Genomic DNA, 17,598 nt, shown 5'->3' with positions numbered 1-17,598 from the left:
AGCAACATATCTATTGATCATACCTGGATTTGCCAGAGTACTCAATACGCTGCAAGTTAGATCCAGATATCTTTTAATAAACATTTGAAAATTAGGAACTCAGAGTTGGTGCCTGTGTCTGAAAGCTTAACTGCTTGAAACCACATTTGAAACAGTTTTCAAGCTCTGTAAGATAAGCATCGCATGGGTGGAAGGATGAAGGCACCCGTAAAAGCTTAGGTGTCTTGGAATGGGATCTGAAATAGAAAAATGATAAGGAGCAGTGTGAAGTCAGCACTCTTCACATGCCACATACATCGGTCATCTACTGCAGACAAAGGATGAGCCTTAAAAACAGAAAAAACTGGGGGAAAAAAATAGTGAGTCTCACAGAACGTACTCTCACAGGGAAACTACAGGGACACCTGAGCCTTGAACCTCTTTGCCAAAATTCCTTTTGTTAAATTCCCTGTTGCCTTTTCTTTCTGGGGCCTAAATATAATTTGCTACAATTTCTTAAGATGGTTAATAAAGAAGGAACTTCCCTTCCCTGTTTGATCGATAAAGCAGTGGTTAATTTCAGGAAATAGATTCCTTAAGCTGCCTTCCAAGTCTGACCATGGAACTAACCATCTGAGCTGGAGATTGCTTCATCCACAAAGCTTCTGGTTACTGCCCATTTTTGACACCAGAGACAGACACTAAAAAATTATCAATACAACAACTCAGGGAAAGACAAAAACACCATGAAGGAGGGCAAGAGATTCTCTAGTCTAGGGACAAAGGCAGCCATCAAGCAAGTGCACCTGGCCTGGAATCTGTTATTTAGTTTGGCCTTGGGAGTTATCCAGTAATTACTGTGAAACAGTGTATCTGAGGTCAAGTCGAGAGATTTTGTCCTCTTTTGACCTCTTTTGCTTTCTGTTCCAGCTTCTGCTGACTGGGTGCAACTCAGCCCAGACCATAGTTCTAGCGTACTACCTGGCTAGCACGGAAGGAGGTAGATCAGCCTTTAAATGCTTTCCAAAAACAGAGTTGAATGTGCATGCTCTTTCCCCAGAAGTGTGCTATAGAGGAGAAGATACACTATTCCTACTCTTTGACCTTTTGAAAAGCAAGTACTTGTATTTGTAGAGAAGAAACAGTTCCACCGACCTTCTTTAAGCATTCTCCTTCGTGGCACCAGGTCAGCTCTCTCAATCCTATAAAAACCCATTTGTTCCGTAATTGCTAATGGTTATTTTCTCTATATTTGTCTCTAAGTGTCTTAAGTACTGCTATCTTGTGTTATAAGAGGGAACTGCTATGGTATAATTCCCCAGTAGTCAGAGACTGCATTAGAATTTTCCCTGTTTGGAGCTGAAGCTCTGAAGTTCCATCCTCTCCCTATTTCAGGCATTTCACATGTATCCTTTTCTTAAGAAGGTGACCTTTTCTCAGCATCACAAAAGCCTCTCTCAGCATCTGCTTCCAGGTAGAATCAGTGGCAGAATCATATTTCCCAGAACATTACTCAGTCACTAAAATCACAATGCTACTTTGCTTTTTCCTGTAGTTCTACATCTCAGTCTGCAAGTGTCCTCCAGCAGCAAGTAGATGAGAGCTGAACAATGAGACAGGAAATGGTCTCCCACTAAATAGGTTGTTTATTGATTTCTTGTGCTGAAGTATTATTCTGTAATATTTACCCTTAGGACTCTGAGCAATATACCATCTGCACAAGGGAGATTTTATTACATGTAAATTGGGCAGTTACAGTTCTGGTATGATTTTGTCTCACACCAACTAATGCGCTCTCAAACAGCTCTGAGCCACAATCAACTTCTTGTATAGCTCAGGAGTTATGACAGACAGAAGACTATCTCTGAAAGGAAGTTTGGATGCAGCCATAATATTACAGAGGCTGAAAACAGTTATTACAGGTGTGTCAAATAAGCTAGAGATGAGGCTATGACTGGTCCCAGTAAATGAAGTGGAAAGTTACTGCTAGGTAAAAACATTTTCTGTGTAGCCCACCAGAGGGTGCAGAAACACCCGGGCTGCCTCCAAGGGGGCCGGGAAGAAAGAAAAAGTCTCAACAACATTATTTCTGTCTTTGTGCTTACTCACTTGCTCAAAGCCTGTGTTCCTGAATATTTCCTTATTGCCTCAGCAATTGCCTCATACAGCTAAACTCTGCATGTAACATCCTGGCGAAGAAAATGAAAAACTTTTCATCCTAAATGTTGACCAGACTTACAGGCAGCTCCCTAAGGAATTTGTCTCGCCATCTCACTGCTGATGTTTCCGTGTTGCAGCAGATCAGGTTTCCTCTGTGAGTAAGATCTGCAGAAAGGAACAAACAAGAAATCATATAAGAATAAAAACAAAACAAAACACACACACACACACACCCCCCCCCCAAGCCCCCCCCCCCCAAAAAAACCCCCACAGATGTCTAAAGATAACTGCAAACAGCGACACAGTGACAAGCACTGATAATATTTTCTATTTTCTTTCACAGCCTTAAATAGCTAGCTGTAAAACATACCTGTGCAGGACTACTAAAGCTTCAGAATATGGACATCTGAAGATGAAGAGAAGATAAAATAGCACATGCTTCTTGTTGGTTTGCTATTTTCCCTTCTCATTTTTGCAGATGTGAATCAGGTGCAGTGTATCTCACAGTAAGTAGCCCTAGCTTCTTCCTCATCACCATAGCAAGGTGTAATTTCTGTTCTTATTTCAAAATTTAGTCAACAGTTGGGAGAGAAGGATTTTCAAATCACCAGCTGCTGAGTCCAAATTCTTCATGCAGTAGTGTGAAAATGTGACAAAAACATGCAGCTCTTGATGACCAAATCCCTTCCCCCAGCCTAAACAACTCTTGGACCCTCATCAATCTGTGAGCAAAAAGGCAGACTCTCTCTGTTAGGATATCAATGACAGCTAAAACCCAGTATTTAATTATTGAGCTGTTGCATGAAACATGCACACATTTCTCTCTCTCTTTCTCTGAGTACTTAGCTTTAGTTAAATATTCATCAACATTGAAAAATAAGATTACCAATGGAAAATTTCTCTAAGGACAGAAGGCTTCCAGTCAAAAATATATGAAAAGAGACTGGATCAAACTGACATTACTGGGTTCAAAGGTGTAGAAAATCTTGTGGGGTATTTCTGATTGATTAGCAGCTAAATTTAGACAAAAATTGGATTATGTTACTTATGTTACATCTATTTTTAATAACAACCCTAACTCTCAGGCTGAGTCCCTCTCAGGTTTTCCTGTGTATAAATAAATAGTAAGCCCAAGAGGAACACCAACTTGACTTTCCCATTTGAGAGCTGGCAGTAAGAATAATCAAGCCAAAAAACAATCCTACATTTATTTATAAATAGAGCTCACTTCATCCAGGAATTCTGGAGGCAGTAGTCAAGGTCCAAACTGTAATGTCATTTCTGTAATGTCATTTTCAGAGGAGAGCTACATTTTTAAGCTCCTTTTGCATGCTGTGAAGAGCATGGAACCAGTGTCAATAAATATGCCTGATAAGAAAACCTCCCTTCTGTCCAACTGAAAGCTTTGCAAACGTTACTTGTCAGCAGTTAAGCCCCTGAACTTCTCTTTCAAAACAACTTTTTATCTGAAAACTATGGAAATACAAAGTAAAGTTTTTAAGTGGGAATACATTAGCAAACCACCAGCACATGTTTTAGATGTGTGGTGACAGTCTTGGTGTGTCTTCCTTTTCGAGCAGGACAGGGGAGTCTAACAAAATAACTTCTTGTGGCTGAGTTGTCTGGGTTTCTTCCCTTGGGCCACTTGACCAGAATGCAGCAGTTACTGCGGCAGACCAAAGTTACCATACAAGGAAGGACCTTTCTAGTATTTGTTTGTTGTCAGTGCTGTTACGCATAACTGCTGCATGTAATCTATAGCAGCCTCCGACAGGGGAGTGCACCCTTTTGCCACATCAAACAAAGATACTGATGCTGAAAAAAAGCAATGGGAGCAAATATTTTAAGTCACCTGAGCTGGTCTTTTCTGCACTAACAGTAATCAGTGAAAGCCTAATTATCTGCACAGGCAGGCAGATCTGGGTTGAACCCAAACCCACGCTGCAAAACAGAAGGTGAATACACAAGCAGTGGGTAAGATGCTGGTTGGTGACAGGGGATGCCTGGGTTCAATTTGCTCTTTTCACACAAAGCTGCTGAGCACTTTCCCTTGAGCTGTGCCTATTGAGTAATTGGAAAATGTGACTGCAGGATGGTAGGCACACCTCAGCCAGCTTTCCTGCAGCAAACTATGGCATAGGCTGCAAATATTTACCAACTAAGGCCATACAGACCTGTAAGGAACAGCAAATTGCTTAACATTGATGTTCAAACTGAGAAGACTAAGGCTGATGCAAGTGCTTCTACCCATGCTGTAGCCTCTTCCCTAGCAGAATGGGGACATGCTCTCTGGTTGTTTCTAAACTGACACAGCTGTTTGCAAGGGAAGACTGGGGTTCTTGATCAGATTGCCTCAACTGGGGACCTGCAAAAACCAGGGCACACATCTGGCACTGGCTGGGATTCATATGAATTACCCATTTGTAGATGCAGTGACAAAACTTGGAGTGGATCACTGAGCATGCTGAGGGTGAAATTCATTGCAGAGGTCCAATTGCTACCCTAACAGCAATTTCACAAGGAAATTATTTAGGAATGAAGTCCCAGTGTGGATGGAAATTTTGTGTCTGAATCAAACCAATTCTCTTAAAAGTCCTAACTAGATTCTCCTGACTACTATGTGTAAAATCCAGAAAGTTTTTAAACCAGACATTCAAGGACTCAATGTCAAAACATTAAAAGTGATTACAAGCAAAGATTTAGAAACCCACAAATGCAAAAAAAAACCCCCTGAGTCTTAAAAAACCCACAAATGCTATACCAGTGTATGATTTCACTCAGGAATCAGCATGGCACGTACAATTTCCCTTTCTGTATGGTGACACATTGACAGCACATTATCACAGTAACTGCCCCACAGATGACTATTTTATACTTGTTTCTGAAGTATTAAACAAAACAAAAAGGTTTTCACACAAATAATCTCTCCTTATCTATTAAGAGGCAACAAATTCGTGCACTGTGCCTGCACTTCCTTCTGGTGCCTGTCTGAGTTCATCTTTTATGCATTAAAAGACCCTGGTGAAATTGTATCATTTTATGATATTGTTCCACAGTCGATTCTGTGTGTACCTTGGGCTGTTGCAAACCTCCAGAGCAGTCTCAGGATGAGTACAGTACATGACTCTGCAGTAGCTAAAGATAGATATCAGGTCCAGATTTACCGCTAAAACTGGTCCAAAATCATCTGTGTTGGATTTTTTTTTTCTGTCCCCCAATATGTAGAAGATTATTCTTCCTCTTTCTAAAAACCGAGTTAAAGACACACTATAATTTTTACTACTCTCCTCACTAAAGCAAACTGCACCTGAGAACTCCGTATTTTGTTAGTGGTTCTTGCAGAGATAACTCCTTAAAACTGGCAATGACTTTTCTTTATCTTTTACTGCAGTATTTGCTGTAATAATTCTGACTTCTAAATATGTACAACATAATTTCTTAATTATATTTGCTCTATTATTGCACCATACAGTTCTTCTTTTATTTCTAAAGCTCACAGTCATCTGGCACAAAAAGACACATGTACTTCTTGGATTGCAATGAACTTTCTTCTCGTTTCAGATGTAAATAATAGGAGGGAGAAAAAAATCAGTCTTGACTGAGTCTGGCTCCTCTGAGAAACTATTGCAAATAAACAATGAAGTGAAAATCTGTACTCCTTACCTGGTCTGAGAGGTACAGTGCACCTTGGATAGCCTCTTAAATGACAAAGAAGAAATAGAAATAGTTGAAAGTTTTTACTCATCCAACCAGAGGACTCAGGAAATGACTATTTTTGCAATGATTAACTCCTTCCTCGCTTTGAAGTCTTTCAAGTACAGTTCCACTGCAGTTTCATAACGAATGCTCTGCCCCATACATGATTTCTGTTTCACACTGAGAATATGCAGGTGGCTGGAGGAGAAGACACTGATCACCTCCATGGAAGAGGAAACACTGCAGTGTCTTCTGCATAACTGTGACCAAGTACATTTCACTGTTCAGTGATGATTATGTAATAAAATACAGAAATGACCTAGAGTAATGGCTTGACCTCCCAATTCTCATTTTTAGAAGAGTTTAGAGCAGTGGAGCAATATTCTCAGCATGAATTCAGTGTTGTGGTGCCCAAGAGAGCAAGGTAAAAAAAAATAGGCTATTTGAAGGAGTGGCATTCACTGCAGCCTGGACTAGCGTTTGATACACATCTAGTGTACAGTACTTTTATACACAGAGGGTCTCCACCTGAAAAGTCAGGCATCTTGGAGCATCAGGAGTTAGTCCTCTGTGCCTAAAAACCTGTTTCCTTTGTCTAAATCTATTTGTTTGACTAAAAGGCATTTCTGAGACTGAGCTTATAAACACCCACCAGACTGAAAGCTGCAAGAGGCCAGCTGCCCACAAGAGCACAAGCTACTTCTGGGGAGTGCACACCTCTGTACAGAACCCAAGGTGGCACCTGGGCTTCTGGGCCTGTGGAGAGACCTCGTGCTGGGCTTTTCTGAGACAGGCACAAGGTTGCCTCACATATCTCTGGGCATTTACACTGTAGATGTCTACACCAGAGTTTGTCATTCAAGGCACTCTTGAATATAGGCAGTGGAAGGAAAAGACCTTTGCAAGACTGTTTACCTGGGAGTTTTAAGATCCAAATAAGAGTTCCTGCTGATATATATATAATATATATCATATATATCATACATATATATATATGTATCATATATATCATATATATATCATATATCTGTATATATCACATATAGAAAGATATATATATTTAGGTATATATATTTAGATATATTTATATATATATATTCACGATTTTTTATGCAATGAAGATTTTATAAAAACTTCAAACAAAAAAAATCCATATTCACTGCAAGTTAAGTTTTACTTTTTCCCCCTAATTATTATTTTCAGTAACAAAGACTCAAGAGGAATGCTCCCACAAGACACTGATGAGGCTGGTCTGCACTTGAAGTTTATCCTTTTACAGCTTACCACAAAAAAAATGAGGATACTCAAGATCCTTGATCTGAACAGGTGCTTAGAATGTTGTCTTGCTGTCTTGGCATGGAGGCCAAAACATTTGTATGGCTCCTCAAGCTATAGCTATTGATGCTATAGCTTCATATGCAGAAACACCAGGGCATTTTACTTTGAACATGGTTGCAGGACAGATTCAAGTTCTTGCTTTAGCTCCTCTCACTTCCACATATAAAAAATTGAAACCAACTGTCAGTATTCTCATGAGCCCACAGGTAAACAGGAAGGAGTTTCAGTCTCACAGCCTCAAAGAGTGCAAAATACAGTGAATTGGACCCCCTAAAACCACATCCAAAAAATGAGATTGGTTGGCTTCTTTGGTTTTTCAGGTTCTTTTAAACAATCTTCTTCTAGTTCAAATATAGCAGGCTAGAAATAGAACTTTATATTTCCCACTTTTTGATCCTTAAGGCTACAAATAATTAAAATTTTGCAACTTTTAATTCACTACCTTTATAAAAGAAGCTTTCCTCTCTAAAACTGGGGGAAGACACTTTCAGAATTAAAAGACTCAGCATGTGCTTTCATAAAAAAACATTAAATTCAACAGTCCTGGAGTATTATAAATGAGTATATGTAGTAATTAATGCTACAGTAAAATATACTGTGATATATCATAACATACTATGATGAAAAGAAAATAATTTAATAATTAAATAATAATAATTACTACTATTTATACAAGGTAATCAATTTGATGACATTCATTTGGCCATGCTACAATTTCCTCAGAAAGCAATTAAGTGCTAAGAAAGTGTCCCTATAAAGACTTGTCATGTCTTTCAGAATGATTATGAGCAACAGTGTGAATTTTTTTAGGTGAGTTTCCTTTGGGTGGAGTCCACATTTAACTTCTCACTGAGCTCAGCAGGCTCTAGAGTTCACTTTGAGAGTCTTCCCTGGAGCTGTCTCAAGCAGTCTATGAACATTTGGGTTCCTGCTTTTGTTGGTAAAAAACCTGCAATTCAACTATGTTATCCTGGGAGACAGGGACATAACTTTTGTGTGAGATATTTTAGACTAGTCTTGTGGCATTTTAGACCCTTTTTTTTTTTCTTTCCCTAAGTGATGTTAGAAAGCTCCTCAGTATCTCTCCAGTGCAGAGATCTTCCTCTAGGGTCAATTTGCAACAGCCTTGAGGATGACCTGAATGTGGCTCTGTTTCTGGAGCCCAGAGGAAGCAGATGCAGATGGGGATCTGGTTTGCACAAGGCCCTGAGGGCTACCCAGCCTCAGGCCACAACAACCATTTGCATTAAAAAAAAGAGAAAAAATAAACGGTTTTGGGGAGCTGCACTAAGGCTGAATGTTATCATTCATTAGCAGCGATTTTATTCCCAGAGAAGCAAACACAAGATTCTCTTCTGCAGCTGAGGAGGGTCTGGAGGAATGCAGAATTGCAGGCTAAATACAGGACCTGCTTTGGGGTCTCTCTGATGGACCTAGCCTGTCATTCCAAGAGAAGAGGAAGGTCTAACAGTGGGAGGACATGGCACAATGTTAGCTGTGACAGGAAAACAAGAGAGATGCAAGCTGTCATTCCACCTTCCCAAGGTGTTCTTCATCTCAGCTTGAGCTGAACTGTGCAGCTCTGGTTGGAGCTCAGCTTTAGCTGCACTGGGACACAAAGAGTTCAACAGCTTGCACAGGTGGTGGAGGGAGGTCTGGAAATACAGTGATAAGGGAGTGTGACAGTAGGCAATCTCCAAGAAAAAGTCCTGTGATTTGGTAGTGAGAAGATGGAAGGGTAAATCTGTGTGTAAGTGAGAAAAGGTGGCAGGAGCAAGGGAGGCTGAGACAAGGAGTCCCTGAACTGTGGAATGAAGACAAGCAGAACAGAGAGGGAGGAAAGAGGGACTGGTGAATCTATCCTGTATCATAGCAAAGGTGAAGGAAAGCAGGAAAGTTTTCTAAGAATTTCTACTTCTCTATCATCCAGCACCAGGAAGTCTTGAGCAGATCTCCAGGGCGCAGGTGCTTGGTCCATTCTAGACAGGTAAGATAACTATGGCATGAATTGTCACATAGCAAGGTGAGCTTTTTTGAGGGATGAATGGCAGACAGGAAACCAGTGAAAAGAATGAGGAGACCCCTAACTCAAAACCAATCTGATTATCTTTAATCTGTGTAACACCCACCCACACTCAGAACCCAAAACTGAGTTGTGATGTCAACGATGATAGGAAAGGCAGAATACATGACAGACAGAATACATGACTTTGGTGCTCATGGTCCAGGTGGCAAAACTCATTTTTGCCCAGTGCTGTTGACCTGTGTGCTATGATGCCATTACACATCTGAAGAAACTCCAGTCCTCAGTTATGACTGTTCATTTTAGTGCTATCATGAAATCACCTGTGGAGCTCTTCAGAAAGGAGACATTCCTATCAGTCTTAAGGAATAAGCAGATATCTTGGCCAATTACTTCTAGTTAAATTCATTACAGATGTTCTAGACCCATGGAGGGGTGGTATGGTAAGAAGGAAAACGCACCTAATAGCTTTTCCTTGCACATGAGATGTGACCTGGTTCTTCCCCCAGTGCCACAGCCTCCAAGAGTCAATACATTTTGTCTGTCAGTTATTCAACCCCCAAATTACAGGGTCATGTAAGGTTACCCCAGAGCAAATGAATGGGAAAAACTCAAAGCAAAAAAATCATGTCAGTATTTTCAAACTGACATCTTTTCATTTCAGTGTAGGAAATTTTTGTCATAGGAAATGAGAGCTGCTGCCTAATTGACTGGCAATGGTAGTAGCACATGATAGGGGTCTTTGCTTTGAGATCAGCCTTTTTCCTCTGGGGGAGCACTGACTGGACTGCAGAGCATTTGGGGGCCAGGATCTCTCCAACTAGGACTGTTCTGCCACAGCCAGGGAAACTTCCTACTTTTTACACTGAGATGACTGTCCTGGCCACAACTCTGAAACAAACTGTCTCAAGACTCAGTCTCAACATCTCCTCCCCCTCCAAACACACTCACATTTTCCTCTTGGTTTCTATGCAAATCTGGAGGGATTCTCCAAAGCAGACTCCTGGCATATGTTTTTCTTGCAGCAAAGGTTCAGGTGAATGAGACCTTATTGCAAGCAAGGAGTGAGAAAAAGTCTGTGAAGGAAGAGAGGGAGACTGATGAGAGGAGAGTTAATACTCGGTGATGTGCAAGGAGGGGTGGAGAAGCAAGGGAGCAGAGAAAAGAGGGAAAAGCCCTTAGGTAGGCTGAAGCAGGGGGCACAGCCTGCAAATCAGGAATAACCAGGCTCATCAGGTGCGTTGTGGCATGCATCAGAGTGCAAGTTCAGATGCAGAATTTGTCTTTCCTGTTCAATGTTGTACAAAATATTGAAATGCTCTCAGTGCAAAATAAATCTGTGGTCCAATGACTTGTGACTGCTCCTGGGAGGGAGGTAATGCTTGGAATAAGAACGAGAGGTGTCTCAGTTTCTTGCAGCTGAAACTAAACCCCACTTTGTGAAACACCAAAGCTCTGTTTCCAGGTCTATAGCTACCTGGAATAGGACTCCATAGCACTCCAGTGAATCTAGATGTCCCTAGACTCCCTAAAAACATTTTTTTAAAAAAAAGAATCCCAAATGAAAAAAAATGCCTCTGGACTGAAACTAAAAATTTAATCAGCACAAAATAAAGTACACATTTCTTGATCTAGTAAAAATTAATGAAATTTTTATCTCTGATCCTCACCATGGTGGTGTTTTTAAGGTTATGATCACTCTGTCATTTCTGTTTTGATCCCTGCCTCCATTGTGGTGGCTCAAAAGCTCAGTCTGAATAAATCCAGCTGCACAGCACAAAGCAGCTAGAACCTTAGCTTGAATTGACTCAGCTTTGAGAAAACCTTTAACTGCCTTTGAAATAGTTCAGAAGATTGCACGTTTGCTGGCAGGCTGCTGGTCTGACTAACCCTTACAAGGCAGATTTCAGTTTGATAATCCTGATACTCAGTCAGTCTTTAAAAGTGACTTCCCCTTGCTCTTATTTTTATTTCAGTGTGTTATCCCTACATAAATGAGTCTCCCTTAATTTTCCAGTCATTGTAAATGAGGAGGAAAAGAAAGGTACAAGGATAAGGATTTCTTACCTAGCATGTAGTTATTGGAAGTATTTTTCTACCAGTCATGTAAAGTCCAAGTCTGTTTGTCGTTTGTAATTTTTTTTTAAAAATCCGTCTGAATTTCAGCCTAAGGCCCAGACTCTGGATTGGGAACCTCAGGTGTTAATTCTGTGGGAGAAGTGTTGGAAGGAGGCAGGATCCATGACCTTGGTCTATCAATTTATTTCATTTCACAGAGGGAACTTTCTATCAGAGACAAGCAGAATGATCAGAAATTTTCCCAAGGTAACTTGGGTTGGGAGAAAATGTAATCAGTAGTTGCCATTTTCCAGGCACCTGTTTGAGTTGACCCCCTAAGAATAGGCAGACGTGGCCACATCCCCCATTGCTCTGAAGCCCTCCCAAAGTGTGGGTAACCTCAAAAGACAAATCTCTGTGGCTCTGCAGAAAGCAGGGGTCCCTCTACACTCTCATGGTAGAAGGAATTGAGTGTTAACCCAGAACTGAACTCTGTTTTGTGTCTCTGCCCCATAGTTCTTAGGAGATTTCAGTAAAACCATGTCAACCAAAGCAGACATATTCTTGGGTCTCAGTTTCTGGGATCATGCCTTGACATACCTAGGGACTGACCAGCTCAAATCACTATGGGCAAGGCTTTGGTCAAAGCTGTGTTACTAGAGACAGGATGAGTTCATCCAACCATTTCCTACTCCACTGAACAATCCACCCTTTGAGTCCACCTCTCTCCAGCTTAGAGAGAAAGAATGTAGGAAGGGACCATGTCAAAGGCCTTACAGAACCCCAGACAGACAATATCTCTTCCCCTGTTCATTTCTGTAGTCACTCCACTGATAAAGGATTCCTGGTTATTCAGGCAGAACTTGCCTTTGGTGAAGCTGTGCAGACTGTCCCAAGTCACTTCCCCATCCTCCATGTGTCTTAACACAGCTTCTGGGAGGATCTGCTCCATGATCTTCCCAGGCACAGAGGCAAGGCTTACAGGTCTGTAGTTCCCATAGTCCTTTCTATCTTTTTAAAGATGGGTACAATGTTTTCCCTTTTTCCAGTTACTAGGAATTTCACCTGATTGTTATGACTTTTGGAATATCATAGAGAGTGGCTTAGCAGCTACAGCGGCCAATTCCCTCAGGACTCTGGGATGCATCTCATCAGGTCCCATAGTCTCATGCACAACCAAGTTCCTCAAGTGGTCACAAACCTGATCTCTTACAGTGGGAAGCAGTTTGCTCCCCTAGTCCCTAGTTATCAAGGCTGTTTGGTCCCTCACCCACCAGACTTGTTCCCTGCCAGACCTCAGTGGCCAGCCCAGACACTTTAGTGACTAGTGGGCAGGAAACCATAACTTTCTGTTTGTGTGTTCCCTGATTAACCAAGGTGATGGAGATAATACAAGGTTTAGGTTGGAAGAGACCTTTAAAGAACACCTAGTCCAACCTCAAATGAAGGATATGCAAGTGGGAAAGCCTTTCCTCAAGCTGACCATCTTCCTAGATCCTTGTAACCACTCTGTCTGACTCTTGGACAAAACCAGCAGGAAAATGGTCAGCTCCTGCAAAAGTCAATACCTAGGGAAGCAAAGTATCTTATGTGGTTGAAAAAAAAAATATAATTCTTTGGGTTTGTTTTTGCTTTTTCTTTTATCGACTGAAGTGTTTCTGGTTTGTTTTTAAGCTATTTGAAAAGCATTTTTTTTTTTAATTTGTTGCCCAGGTATATGGTGACAAACCAAAATGTGGCCAGCAGATGCTTTAGAACAGCCATCTGCTCTCAGACAGAGGGTGCTGAAAAAGTAGGCTTTGGCTGTTGCATACAGGATGGTGAGGTGCCTGCAGACTTTGGTTGTGTTTTTTTCCCCCTTTGTCCCCATCTTGCATCACACAGCTGCTGGGACAATGTAGTCACATATGTTTGGATAAGCAGATGCTGTCAAGTCTTGACTGCCACCAAAAATACATCGAAGACAAATTTACTTTTACTCCCAAGACAAGGTGTGCAAAAAGCAAGCCTGCCTACTGAGCAAAAAGAGAAAACAACAGGTTAAAGAATTACTACCTGGCCAGCACTAGCAATTCCACCTACCAAGACAGGGGGGTGTCATCTGGGTCTTTAAGAAGACTTGGGATTAGGCCCACTAGGGAGGTGGGGAAAGGATTTTTTTTTTTTTAACTGTTAAAAGGTTGTTTTTAAGATGTTGTACAGGACATCCTATTTGTCTCTCACTTCTCACTCTTTACAAACACATTACAGGAAGGAAGTACTCCACCCAATTTTTAAATTATTTCATGCGCCATAGCTTAAAGATGTCATTTGTGTCTCAAAAGAAGTCTGTTTTTACCCCTTCTTTTTAAGAAAAAGAAAAGAAGAAATTAAAAAAAAAAACCCAGATGATCTTACTACTCATTCATTATTTATTGTATAGCTATTACACTCAGAAAAGCTCTTGATTTTTTCAGATACAAATTTGCTAAGAAATCTTTTCTTAGAAAGTTACAAAAAAAATGTTGTGGCATTTCTTGAAAAAAGGGAATGGGGTGTGTGAGAGGAGGAGATTAGACAATTTCCAAAGGGCTCTTTATTGCAGTTTAAATCAGCAACCTGGATTCTATCCCTATGATAAATGCATCATTGTACTTGTACTTTTAGTCTTGTAATTACTCCTGAGACCATCACCCACACAAAAAAAAGTGAGGGTCAAATTATGTTCCCAGCTCTGCTAAGGTGCAAGTAAAATCATGGCAGCTCTTGGAATTATTCCAGTATTCCTGACATCCTCATGGGGCTCATAGCCTTGCTCCTGACATCCTCATTGCCTTCACTTGCAAAGCTGTGCATTCAGAATGCTCCCATTCGAGGTGACTCAGGCAAAAGCCTGCTTGCTTGTGGCTCTTGTGTTGGAAGGGTACAAGGGAGGGGAAAGAAGCGAGGAAGTGAACAGCTTGGGTTGGAAAGGTTTTATAGGAGTGCCCGGGCAGCTGGGGAGGAGGCATACGGGGCACTTGCTGGGATAAAAGTCCTTTTAGCTGCAGGTTTCCAGAGGAGTGCCAGCCTCACATGCAAACCTGCACAGCCACAGTGCTCCAGCTGTGGCTCAGCTCGGGTTCCCAGGGGCACAGCTACAGCCCTATGGGATGCTTTTGTGGCTGAGGCTCCCTGGCAGCAGACGTGGACCTGGGAGCAAACCTTGGGCAGCAGGTGTGGCTGTGAGGCCAGTGCCTGCAGGGAGGAGACATGCAGAGCACCAGGTTGATTTTCTGCTGTGCCGTGCTTTGCCATAAACTTCAGATATTTGGGGGTGCATAAAATGGCGGGCTGTGCCCGGAAATGGCTGGTAAAGCACAAACATCATTAGGAAATGTACATGTAATGTGTTAACACTCAATGATCAACAGTGCAAACACTGATTGCAAAGAGGAAACTAGATTTATGTAGACAGATTGAAGATAATCTGTGGATCTTTCTGCCATTCAGATTTTAACTGCAGGCTCTGTCAACTCATACGCACTTACCCTTGACCCAGGCAACAATGTATTTTGCTCTCAGTCCAGATATTTATTTGCTCCATGACTGAATGTTTATTGTATTGTCTTGAGTAATTTCCTTTAGGAATGCAAAAGGGAAAGAAGCTTTAGAAGAATTTTTTTTAAGCCAAAGAAATGAAGTCCAAAAGGGTGCAGGGAGCCTGCACTAATGTACACCTTGCATTTCTAATTCAGAGACTTTCATGTGCTGAAGTGTGCTGATGCTAAGAAAGATCATACTGAGCTATTCATATTGAGCTATTTTGTGATGATAATTGTCCTTCAAAGAAGTTGCAATTGTTCTGGCAGAGAGCAGTTTGCTGTCTACTTTTGCAAACAGAGTTCTGAAATAGCAGTCTTTTCAGGTTCCCAGAAAATCATGAAATATGTGTCTATTCCAGATTAAATACATTTTCAGTTCTGCAATTCTTTTCTCAGCAAGTTCTCAGCATATCTTCATTGCCAATGCATGTGTCAGGAATGTATCTGCAGATCTTCATTTGTGCCTTTCATCAAAACTCTTTACAGCACAATAACAACCGCAGGATCAAAGTGGAGACTGCTTAATGCCAACAAAAGCTTATACAACCCGAAACAAACTCTTCAGTTTGGCAATATAGACTAACTGGATTATTGCTATCACTGTTTCAGGCATATAGCACATCATAAAAATCCTACGCAATACACAGTTGAAAGCATCAGTGTGCTTTTTGGTTTCCCTGAACTGTGTACAAGAGGAAGTGAAAATTCTTCAGTAAGAAGTTTTTGAATAATTGTGATGTCATTGCTAGTGTGCAGGGAGAGAGAACAGAGACCTGAGAGCCAAAGCAGCATCTCTACTGTAAGCAGTATTTCTTAAGGAAAACGTCGGTAGGAAAACAAACACATCTGTTAGCTCTGTCTGTCATTTCTGCACTGAAAAGTGTGATGTGTCTTCCTAAATTAAAGAGTTGGAGAAAGTACACACCAGAGGAGCAGATTTGAACACCTCAAATGGTTGCAATGTCAAGTGACCAATTCCTGGGCAGTGCCTGAGGATTCCATGTGCAGCCTGAACCAGAGCATCAGCTCCTTCTGCAGAAGGCAACACCTGCAGGGTGACAGAGGCTGGGGCAGAAGGGCTGGCTCTTTGCTGGGGACAGCAGACAACGCAGGCACTTGTGCTGTAAAACGAAGGGCTGCTGATCAGCTTATGGGAGAATTTCACAAAGGGAGCCCAAGCATCAGACAGCTACAGGATTCCAGCTGGAAGCATGGGCTGGCAGGAGAATGGGCAAGCAGAGGACTGACAGGGCAGTGTGCAGCTTTTGGTCTTGGGCATCTCCTCTGTTTTGGTACTTAATGCTGCCACAATCATAGGATGGATTTGGTGATCTCTATTCAAATTTCTTTATGAGGTAAAAAAAGAAGGCCCTTTTTTATGGAAGAAAGCCAAATGAGTAAAGAAAAAACCAATTATTTTATTTATTTTAAAAATCTATATATTATATATTTTTAAGGAACAAGTGCCCTTACAGATCAGAAACCTTTTAATTTCTTCATTTTTGTCTCAGAAAAGAATACACATTTTCATCCATAAATATTTTTAATAGTTTTCTTCTGCAATATTTAATATGCCTCCTACTTGTAATAGCAATTTAGGTATTGGTACAAAATATATCACAAGTTTGCATTCTCATAGGCATTCTGAATAGCTGATCCACCAACTGAATATTTAATGTATGTTTTTACCCCCACTCAAGGCATTCTTTCTTTCACTGGAAGGGAAGCCCATGCTAACACTGTGCTGGGAACAGCTTTGTGGCACCTGCCTTGCTCTATGCTTGAGGTGTCATTCTCAAGAAACAGAGATGGGCAATCAGCCTAAAGGCAACCTCTGCTTTTACACCACGAGGCTGCTCATTTTCCTGTGATTCCCATCACCCCTGTGAAGGTGTGCAGGGGTTACTGTTTGCTGCTTCCCACCCCACAGTTTGTCACAACAGAAACTGGAGGAGAGATGTGAGAGGAATTTGGAGATTGAAAAGCACCATCCCCATGTGACTGCTGGGAAAGTCCCTCCATTCCTCCCTGGGTTTCCTCCTTGTGCATTGTGGGTTTTCACTTTTTTCATCCATCCTCTGAAGAGGACCCATTTGCCACCCCAGAAATTCTAATTTACATTATCACGTGCCACAGCCCCTGCTGATGCAAGGTTAGGGAGGTATAGAGGAAGTCTTGGGCCAGCATGAGAGAACAGAGGTAATGGTGCTTCCTGGTGGCTTCTGCCATGATGCTGAGCTTCTGGAGCCACAGACACAGGCGTCCTTAGCTAACTATTGGGCACCACACTATAAGAAAGATATAAAACCATTATAAAGTGTCCAAGGGATGGCAATGAAAATGGTAAGGGGCCTTGAGAGGAGGCTGTGTGAGGAGTGGCTGAGGTCACTTGGCTTGTTTAACATATTTTTTGTAGCTCTAAGGGAGACATGGGAAGCAGTGGCCAACCTGCTGGCCCACTATGAGCCACTTCTCCTATATGACCCGGACACTTTGGGGACACTGGATCCAGTGGAAGTAAAACAAGCCTGTTTGGCTTACTGGGAGCAAAAATTCAGTCCAAAAGCATCTGCAGCAGCTTTTTCTTTGGTTCTCATTGACCAATTCAGCACTGAACAAACTCCTAAGAAGTATCTAGAAGCTAAATGAGAAAAGTGAAAAAGAAAATATTCAAGAAATTCTTTGTTTCCTATGTAGTTGGGCACTATGGCTTTGTGAAAAGGCTAAGATCTAAAACAAACTTTTCTCAGGTTTGTTTTCCTTCTCCGTATCTAATGTTGA

The 17,598-nt window shown here is 41.4% G+C and overlaps 1 protein-coding gene across 1 annotated transcript in view; it reads right to left on the bottom strand.

The window, feature by feature from the left end:
• Positions 1 to 5,840, bottom strand: part of P2RY8 (P2Y receptor family member 8) — a 30,339-nt gene extending 24,499 nt beyond the window's left edge. Inside the window, exons 1-2 of the mRNA XM_062514997.1 lie at positions 5,803 to 5,840; positions 2,219 to 2,304 (exon numbers count right to left, since the gene is read on the bottom strand). The gene's annotated coding sequence lies outside the window, so the exon portion shown is untranslated. The remainder of the gene's footprint in view (positions 1 to 2,218; positions 2,305 to 5,802) is intronic.
• Between the last annotated feature and the right edge of the window lie 11,758 nt (positions 5,841 to 17,598).

Source organism: Cinclus cinclus, chromosome 2 (assembly GCF_963662255.1).
Source record: "Cinclus cinclus chromosome 2, bCinCin1.1, whole genome shotgun sequence".
NCBI classification, from domain to species: domain Eukaryota; kingdom Metazoa; phylum Chordata; class Aves; order Passeriformes; family Cinclidae; genus Cinclus; species Cinclus cinclus.
Note: the sequence above shows the minus strand (reverse complement) of the source record. Positions and strands in the feature narration are given on the sequence as shown.